Consider the following 9,715-nt stretch of genomic DNA (forward strand, 5'->3'; position numbering starts at 1 on the left):
CTAACTGTTAATGCTCTCAAAATCTCTCTCTAATAAAACCGAATGACTAACTCTCTAATTGAGTTACCCTATTCACGGTTGAAAATATCACATTATATACTAATACCTAATTACTAAAGCCCATCCCAACTGAAAACATCATTAAGCCCACCAAAATCACATGGTGATTTCGGTCTATGTACCACCGATATCATAGTGATTTCGGTCCTAAACCGAGAACTCTAAAAGCCTTGAGAAGCAAAGTATAAACCACAAATTTATGTCCTAACAGAAACTCGATGAGTTGGATCGCAATATCCTGATTCTGTCTTTGAGGGGAAGCCGACTAATCGTAGGATAACTTGACGAGTTGGGTCAACTTGGAGTGTTGACTTTGACTTTGACTTTGACCAAGGTTGACTCTTAGGATTTGAAGTATTGAATTGAATCTAAGGAATTGCTTATGTTTAGGGACTGAGTGGAGCTGATACTCGGAGCCAGGACCTTTTCGGCTACCAGCATTTGTGGTGAGTTTCCTCACCACACTAATGGGTCGAAGGCAACAAGGACGACCCATGTTACTTAGTTGTAATGAATATTTGTGGGTGTGTTATCTATGTTTTATGCACTTATGTGAAGCCCATGTGGGGGTTCCCATGACAGTTGGTTAAGACCATATGGGGGTTCCCATGGCAGTTGGATAAGACCATGCAGGGGTTCCCATGGCATTCGGAGTAAGACCAATGAGGGTTTACATGGAATCCTCATATGTTTGATTTTATGCATGGTTTATATGGAATTATATGATTGTTGTTGTTGTATGCAATAGGACAACCTGTTATGATTGATTTGAGTTATGGGTTAATGGTGATGGGGAAAATCTTAGGATAGCCTAGGATGCGAGTCATGCGGTATTTTTTGAGTCATGCTATTGTTTAGGGCGAATTAGAGTTTTTAGGTAGAGCCTTGGGGAAGGTACATGTAGGTGTGGAAAGTAGTATTGGGCCCATACTACTGAAAGCACAAGACCTATACCCGAACCAATGTTAGACCTGGAAGCTCTAAAGAGACTGGTTAGGATGAGGGATTCCTTATTTGAATATCCTTATCATTCTATTTTGTGGTATTTTCAATTGAGGATAGTGATGATCACTCGAAGTATAGGATCAGGATCGGGATCTGGGTCAGGCTCCGGTGCAAAGCCCTTTGACGAGAGGCTGCGCGATCTTATCGCAACCGAGGTGACATGCGGCATTCTTGATGCTACCCCAGTGATTTTCAGGACCGTCAAGGAGGGTATTATGGAGCTCATGGAGGAGTGGCTCAGGTATTTTTGACCCAATATACAGGCCAGGTTGGGGCCCGAGCTCCCTTGTTCCGGGAGTTCAAGGCGTGTGGGGCACCCGAGTTCTTTAGGGCCAGGGATCCCATCACTAGCCGGCGTTGGGTGGCAGACATGGAAAATCCCCAGAACACGAGCTCTTTCCTTGAGGTGCCGAAGGTGGCATTTGCATCATGTATGTTGGGTTGTAGATTCGTTCAAGGATTGCGTCATTGGGCTCGGCTGTTAGTCCATATGTTTTGTGCTCCGGTTTTGGGCCTATCCAACCGTGAGCTTGTTAGGTTTACTATATAAGTATATGCTTGCATGCATATTAGGTTAACACTTGAGAGTATAACGATAGTTTTGCAGATTTCTTTATCGTTCTTGTAAACCTCCAACCCTCTACAGTTGATGTTCTTGATCGAGCTCTTCTGAGGGTTATTTTATAATCATTCGACTCGTTTGATTGATTCTTGACTTGTTCTTTATTTTCGTGTTCTTGCTATTTAATATTTATTTACCTGTTTAAGATCTAATCGATCTTCAAGATTAAGTTTTAATCTCATCAATTGGTATCAGAGTAGGAGGCTGTGTAATCGATACACATCTTTTCAGTGAAAAGGTTTCAATTAGGGTTTTTCTGCAATTACTGATATTTATTGAGCCGTCATCTCATTATTGACGTATCTTGATATTTATTGTTTTGCCCTAATCTAATTTATTACAAGTATGATCTTTGAACAGGTTTTTCGATCATAATGGACGAGTCGCAATCAAATCCCATAAATATTTCCAACAGCATCGGTTCAACCACGAAGATTTCAATCCTATATATCCATGATTATGAAGTCTGGGCGCATCACTTCGAAGACTACGTTATAGGATCTGAGGATAATGGATACCTCATATGGGAAGCAATCATTAATGGACCTTTTTCTCATTCTGCGACGTCAAGGATTATTAAAACTCAAAAGGAGTATAATGATCTGCTGAAGGATGTCAAAGATATTGCGCAAGATGAAAAGGATAAATTCCAGTGTAATATCAAGGCGTTAAGATTGATAAGATTCGCCCTTCAGTCCGACACCTTCAGGTTGGTAAGCTCATGCACGACGGCAAAGGAAGTTTGGGATAGACTTCGCGAACTGTACTCTACAGACGAGGATCTTGAACATTCTATCCAAACCTTGCTCTTATCTGAGTTTGGAGAATTCAGGCAAGGAGCCGAAGAAACTGTGACCCAGACGTTCGATCGCTTCAATCATCTTCTTAGCAGGATGATCAAACATGACATCGAAAGGAAGCTTATCGAGCAGAAGGTTACGTTCTTAAATGGTCTAAGGTCAGAATGGAGAGCAATGGTGTCAACAGTTAAAGCCTATGAGCAGTTTAAATCATACTCTTTGGCGAAACTGGTGGGTATTCTCAAGTCCCAGGAGAAGATTGTGCTGCAGGAAAAGAACGTTGTTTCAAGCCTAGGTTCACTGGCCCTCCTGTCAAAAAGTAAAGCTGTGATGGAGGATGAAGACCTCAACTTGGAGGAGTATGACCTCACGTCTGAGGATTATGCTATGATGGTGTCTAACCCCAAAAGGTTCATTAAGAAGAGATTCCCCAGCAACAAAAACTGAAACTGGCAGGGGAGTTATAGTTCAGAAAAGGTTAACAATGAACCGAAGGTTGAAGAGCTCAAGAAGGAACCGAAGGCAGATGGTGATTCTGGAGTAAGCTGTTACTACTGTGGTGGGAAAAACCACTATGCTAAGGATTGTGTCCTCAAAAAGATGGCTGAAAAGGATGAGGAAGCCTTGTTGCAGAAAAGGCTTGATGAGATGAGAAAGAAGAAATCTACCGCTAACCCTTCCATGAATGCTCTAATTGTGCAGGGTTCGGTTGCTGATGACGAGTTCGGTAGCGTGGAAGTTTGGTCAACCGACTCAGAAGACGATGAAGTGAGGAAGCCTTCTCATGGAAAGGCTTGTGTGGCAAAGGAGGAGAGCAGTGGAGGAAGGTGCTTCATGGTGTCCGATGTATCTCAGATGAGGGGATACAACACTGATGGTGGAAGCAATGAACCGAAGGAGCAGCAGGATATGTGCTTTACGGCCAAACCGCTCAGCGTGCAGCTCAACGAGCTCGATGAACTGATCAAGAAGGTACAATCGGTTTTCGTTTCATTTCAAGTACCACAATCCTCATATGAGAAAGAACTAAAAAATGTTAATACAAGAATTTCTCATCTAGATAGTAGTTTAACTCAAACTCGAGTCACAAATTCTAACCTAACTGATCAATTAAGCAGGGTGTCTTCGAAGAGTGAGGAGCGGCGCATGTGGATCAAGTTGAAGGAGTCTGAATTAGTTAAAATAAAAGACGAAAACATTTATTTACAAAGAGACAATTTAAAGTTGTTAAAACAGCGGAATGTTTTTTGTTTAATTGCAAAACGTCTTTATTCTAATATTACTCAGCTTCACTTGGACTGTGAAATAGGCCAAAAGATCCATCGCATGATTTTGCCCTTCCTTGAGTTTAAGGAGGATGAAATCGATGCTGAAGCTTATAATTGTGAGAGTGTGATATCATCTGATGACATTAATCCGACCTACATGTATGGACTGGACAAAATAGAATCTTTCATTAAATCCAAGGACCACAAGGACATGCTTAAAAACCTTTTGGATGAAAATGATAGACTTAAACTGAGAACCGCAACCATACAAAAATTTGACTCTTTAAACGCCAACTTGAGCTCAGAAAACAAAATTGATGTTGAAAATGCATCTGAGTTTAACGAGGACGACAACATGAGTGAAATTTCTGTAGAGGACACGGTTGACTGCTCAGAATTTGTAAAAAACGAACCTGAAAACCACAAGAATCTAATTTCTGAAAATTCAGTGGAGTTCGCTCGATTGTCCCAACAAAAGTCCCCGATCTTAGCAGAGAAAGCGGTTGTATATCAAAAGGTCAGGACCACTCCAAATCAAGTGTACAAGGTCACTGGAGTAACCGAACATCAGACCGCTGAACTCACAGCTATTGTAAACGAAGACAATGCTGATGGTTGCGATGAGTACTTCTGGTCAGCTCCAATAGATAATGCAAACGAAACGGTAGGCTTATCAAAAAGAACCTCATGGATGAGTAAAGGTAGATACATACCAGAACCCTTGAATAAGCCAGATAATTTCGATGAGCCAAGTACTAGTGGTACGAAAGACATTCCTCAAGAGAATGGAAGTTCGGCAAAAGAAGACATTCCCTCTAGTTCCTCAGTTCAAAGTGAAACTCCTACAGTTCAAAGTGAACCAGCCAAGGAGAAACCGAAAATGAAAGCCAATATTCATCATCAACCGAAGCAGATGAGGAATAAGAAACGTGAAAGGAACCAGAGATACAGGAAGAATCTCTCTGAAAGGAAACAATTCTGGCAATCCCAGAATGCATATTTCTCACATCAAGACAAGAATCTGAAGTTTGAGAACAATCCTGTCGAAAAGCATGAGAGCCACAACAACCGAAAGCAAAGGCTCGGTTCTGAGAATGACTCCAACCGAAAGCATAGGTTCGGTTCAGAGAACTGCTCCAACCGAAAGCAAAGGTTCGTTTATGAAGTCAAAAGAGATCAAAACTCTAAGGTCAGTCTCACCAATGATCAAAAGCAAAAGGGTCACCTAGAGTCTCCAGCTAAGAAGTCATCTCAATCTAAGCCCACTTCTTCTCATTCATCTAATTCTTCTAATTCTTCCAATTCATCTCCATCTCACTCAAAAGCTCATTCCGTTCGTTCTCAAAAATCTCATTTGTCAGCTGAACAAAAGGGCAAACAAAAGATTAATGCATCCAATCCAGAGTCTAAACCGAACGCACCTAATCCTAATAAAATAAAAGTCTTTAGCATAAAAAAAAAAGATGAAACAACACTTATAAAACGAACATATCTTGTTGACATCTCTCTTACTATTCCTGTTCCTATGAAAAGCTCACGTGGACCCAAGAAACTTTGGGTTCCTAAATCTGCTTAATTTTTGCAGGTTATTAGTGATGAGCAGTTCGACGAAGAATGGTACATCGATAGTGGCTGCTCACGTCACATGACAGGAAGGAAAGAAGAGCTCAGGGAATACAGGTCTCTTTCAAACGGCGGCAACGTCAAGTTCGGAAACAACTCTTTCGGCACCATAAAGGGATACGGAATGATAACTAATGGTGATTTTACTATAAGGAAGGTGGCTTATGTGGAAGGACTACAACACAACCTCATCAGTGTATCTCAGCTTGTTGGAGGTACAGGTCTCAAAGTCTCATTCGACGATGAAGGTTCTGAAATTATTGAGAAGAAGACGAAGAAAGTAATTCTCAAATCGGAGTGTAAGGGTGAAATGTTTCCTCTAAACCTTAAACCCATCAAAGGAAACCCAGCTATATGCTTGTTATCAAAAGCTCAATCTGATGAAAGCTGGTTGTGGCACCGAAGACTCTCTCATCTCAACTTTAAAGATATCAACAAACTTGTCACTGGAGGTCATGTTCGAGGCCTTCCATTGCTCAAGTTCGACAGAGATCATTTGTGTGCTGCATGCGAAATGGGGAAGCAGAGTCGTCAAAGTCATCCATTTGTAATTAACACAAAAGTTGTTGAACCACTCGAATTACTTCATATTGATTTGTGTGATCCATCATCTATCGAAAGCATCGGTGGTAGCAAGTATATTCTTGTTATTGTTGATGACTTTTCACGATTTACATGGGTGTTCTTTCTAAAGCTCAAATCTGAAGCGACTCATAAGCTGAAAGTGTTCATCAAGCAGATTGAAGTACAGCTCAAGAAGGTCGTTCGCAACATCAGAAGCGACAATGGTCTGGAATTCAAGAACAAGGAATTTGAAGAATTTCTAGCAGAAAAGGGAATAAGTCACAACTTCTCAGCTCCCTACACACCTCAACAGAACGGAATTGTCGAAAGACGAAACCGATCTTTGTGTGAAGCTGTCCGAACTATGCTAAGTTTCGCTTCCTTACCTCTTTATTTTTGGCTGATGCAATTTCTGCTGCTTGTTTTACACAGAACAGGTCTTATCTCAACAAACGATTCACGTTCACACCATACGAGATTCTCAACAACAGAAAGCCCAATGTGAAATTTTTCCATGTGTTCGGCTCACGGTGTTTCATCTTTAACTCCAAAGAACACCGCAACAAGTTCGATGTCAAAGCCGACGAGGGAATCTTTCTGGGTTACTCTCTCACTTCCAAAGCATACAGAGTCCTAAACAAGCGTTCGAGAAAAATCGAAAAGACCTATTATGTGACTTTTGACGATAGCTATGTCAAAAAGCTACAGGCCAAAGAAGACACAGCTGGGGAAATCTTTCCTCAAACTGGCCAAGTCACAGTCTCGATCGCTAATTTATACGAGAAGTTTCTGGAGCTATTTGACAAACCAGAAAAAGCTACTCTCTCAGAAGCAGGCGCAGCAGACAACAAGGTAGACCACATGAAGCAAATTGTCGAAGAAGCTGTCGGGAGAATGAATGAAGGAGGATCGAATTCTGATAAACCTCCATCCAACGATGCTTCAGTCAAGGGGGAGCCAAGCTCACATGTCGAGGGGGAGCCAAGCTCACATGTTGAGGGAGCTCTACAACTGCTACCGAAAGTCCAACTGCAACCGAAAGTGCCTCTCCAACCGAAGGTGCATCAACGCCTGAAAGTCTAGCACCACAAGAAACCTCTGAACCTCAAGTTTCTCATAGCTCATCAATCGAGGGGGAGCATGGTGATATGTCACTTGACTACGAAAGCCAATCCGAGCCAGAAGAAATCATCAATGCTGAACTAGACCCAACCTTTGATCCAAACTATCCTCCTCTTACCATATGGACCAGAGATCATCCTATCTCTTAAGTGGTTGGTGATGTCTCCGAAAAGGTTCTGACCCGATCACAACTGAAGGGAAAACAAACATCCTTATTTTCAAAGGTTGAGTTTTGTATGTTTAACTCATTCGTATCAAAAGTTGAACCGAAGACAGTTAACACTGCTCTCGATCACTCCGATTGGGTTCAAGCAATGCAAGACGAACTGAACGAATTCGAAAGGAACAAAGTCTGGCGCCTCATTCCAACTCCTCCAGATGCCTCGGTTGTTGGTGTCAAATGGGTCTTTAGGAATAAAATGGACAAGGAAGGGAATGTTATAAGGAACAAAGCTCGTCTGGTAGTAAAGGGATATTGTCAGGAGGAAGGGATTGATTATGAAGAGACTTTCGCTCCCGTAGCTAGGCTGGAATCTGTCAGAATATTTCTTGCTTACGCTGCCCACAAAAACTTTGAAGTTTTCCAAATGGACGTCAAGTGTGCATTTCTTAATGGAGAACTCGAAGAAACCGTGTATGTGGAGCAACCTCCTGGGTTCATGAACGAAAAATATCCAAATCATTGCTACATTCTGGATCAAGCTGTGTATGGCCTCAAACAAGCTCCAAGAGCCTGGTATGAAACGCTAACTAAATTCTTAAAGATGTCTAAATTCAAACAAGGTTCGGTTGACCCAACCTTCTTTCGCAAAAAGGAAGGTAACCACCTTATGATAGTTCAAATTTATGTCGATGACATCATCTTTGGCTCTACGAATCCCAGCCTAACGGCTGAATTCAGAAAGCTGATGGAGACTAAATTTGAAATGAGCTCAATGGGTCCTATTAACTTTTTCCTTGGTTTAAATATTAGACAGGGACCCGAAGGCATCTTTATCAATCAGGAAGCTTACACGAAGACTCTCCTAGCAAAGTTTGGTATGATGGGAGACTCCAAAGTCAAAGTCCCAATGGCATTTGGCACCAAGCTAACTCCATCTCTAGACAAACCGACTGTTGATATCACGCTCTATCGTCAAATGATAGGCTCACTAATGTATCTTACTGCTAGCAGGCCTGACATCATGTTTTCTGTGTGTTATTGTGCTCGATTTCAGACAAACCCACGCGAACCTCACATGCTTGCAGTGAAGAACATTTTAAGCTATCTCAAGTGAACCACCTCCTTAGGTCTATGGTATCCTTCCAACTCAGGCTTCTTCGTTCAAGCCTATTCAGATGCTGACCTTGGAGGATGTGGACTCGACAGAAAAAGCACCACTGGTGGCTGTCAATTCCTTGACGGGAAGTTGGTTAGCTGGCAATCCAAGAAACAAACGTGCGTGTCGTTGTCTACTGCCGAAGCAGAATACATAGCCGCTGCATCCTGCACCTCTCAAGTGATTTGGATCCAGAGTCAACTTCGAGACTATGGACTCAATATGAAAAAGATCCCATTATATTGTGACTCTGAAAGTGCAATTAGGATCTGTCATAACCCAGTGCAACACTCTAAAACCAAACACATAGCACTGAGGTATCACTTCATCAAAGATCACGTGGAAGATGGAAACGTCGAAGTTCACTTCGTAAGAACCACTGATCAACTGGCTGACGTCTTTACCAAAGCTCTTCCTGAAGCATCGTTCAACAGAATACTGCAAGGGCTAGGTATGATGGAATCAGAGTCAGTACCTCACACTACCTCTCAACCTCAAACGTAAGAAACGAAATTGACCGAACGTTCAGGTTCGGTTAAATCATCTAACTCGCTCATCACCACAAAGGTAGTTTTCTTAGTTGTATATTTCTTGTACACAGTTGTTTATCTTATTGTTAATAGTATTTTCTGTTTCCATGTCTAAATTCCTTAGTTTTCTAAAAAATTTCCAAAACCGAAACCTACCGAAGGTTCGGGTTCAGTTTTTCAAAATTTTCCAAAACCGAAACCTACCGAAGGTTCGGGTTCGGTTTTTCAAAATTTTCCAAAATCGAAACCTACCGAAGGTTCGGGTTCGGTTTTTCAAAATTTTCTTGAACCGAAACCAACCGAACGCTCGGGTTCGGTTTTTCAAAATTCTCTTCAACCGAAACCAACCGAACGCTCGGGTTCGGTTTTTCAAAATTCTCTTCAACCGAAACCAACCGAACGCTCGGGTTCGGTTTTTCAAAATTCTCTTCAACCGAAACCAACCGAACGCTCGGGTTCGGTTTTTCAAAATTTTCTTGAACCGAAACCAACCGAACGCCCGGGTTCGGTTTTTCAAAGTTTTCCAAAGTTTTTTTTTTACTCTTTCCAAGTCTCATTTTCTTTGCTTATTTTTTAACTTTTAATTTTTTTTCTTTTTATTTTTCTTATTATCTATTTCAAAAACTCCAAAAATATTTTTTTAATTTTATTTGTGCTCGTTCGTTTATGGGGATATAATTGTTGGATTACTTAAGTGTCCCTAGAAGCATGCTGCTTTATGTGTCCCAAGCCTCATAAAATTTTGAATAAAAGCCTTCATGACCTGGTATAAACAAACCTTGTCTTCCCAATAAGGCTACCA

Source organism: Lactuca sativa, chromosome 6, assembly GCF_002870075.4.
Source record: "Lactuca sativa cultivar Salinas chromosome 6, Lsat_Salinas_v11, whole genome shotgun sequence".
Lineage (NCBI taxonomy): Eukaryota > Viridiplantae > Streptophyta > Magnoliopsida > Asterales > Asteraceae > Lactuca > Lactuca sativa.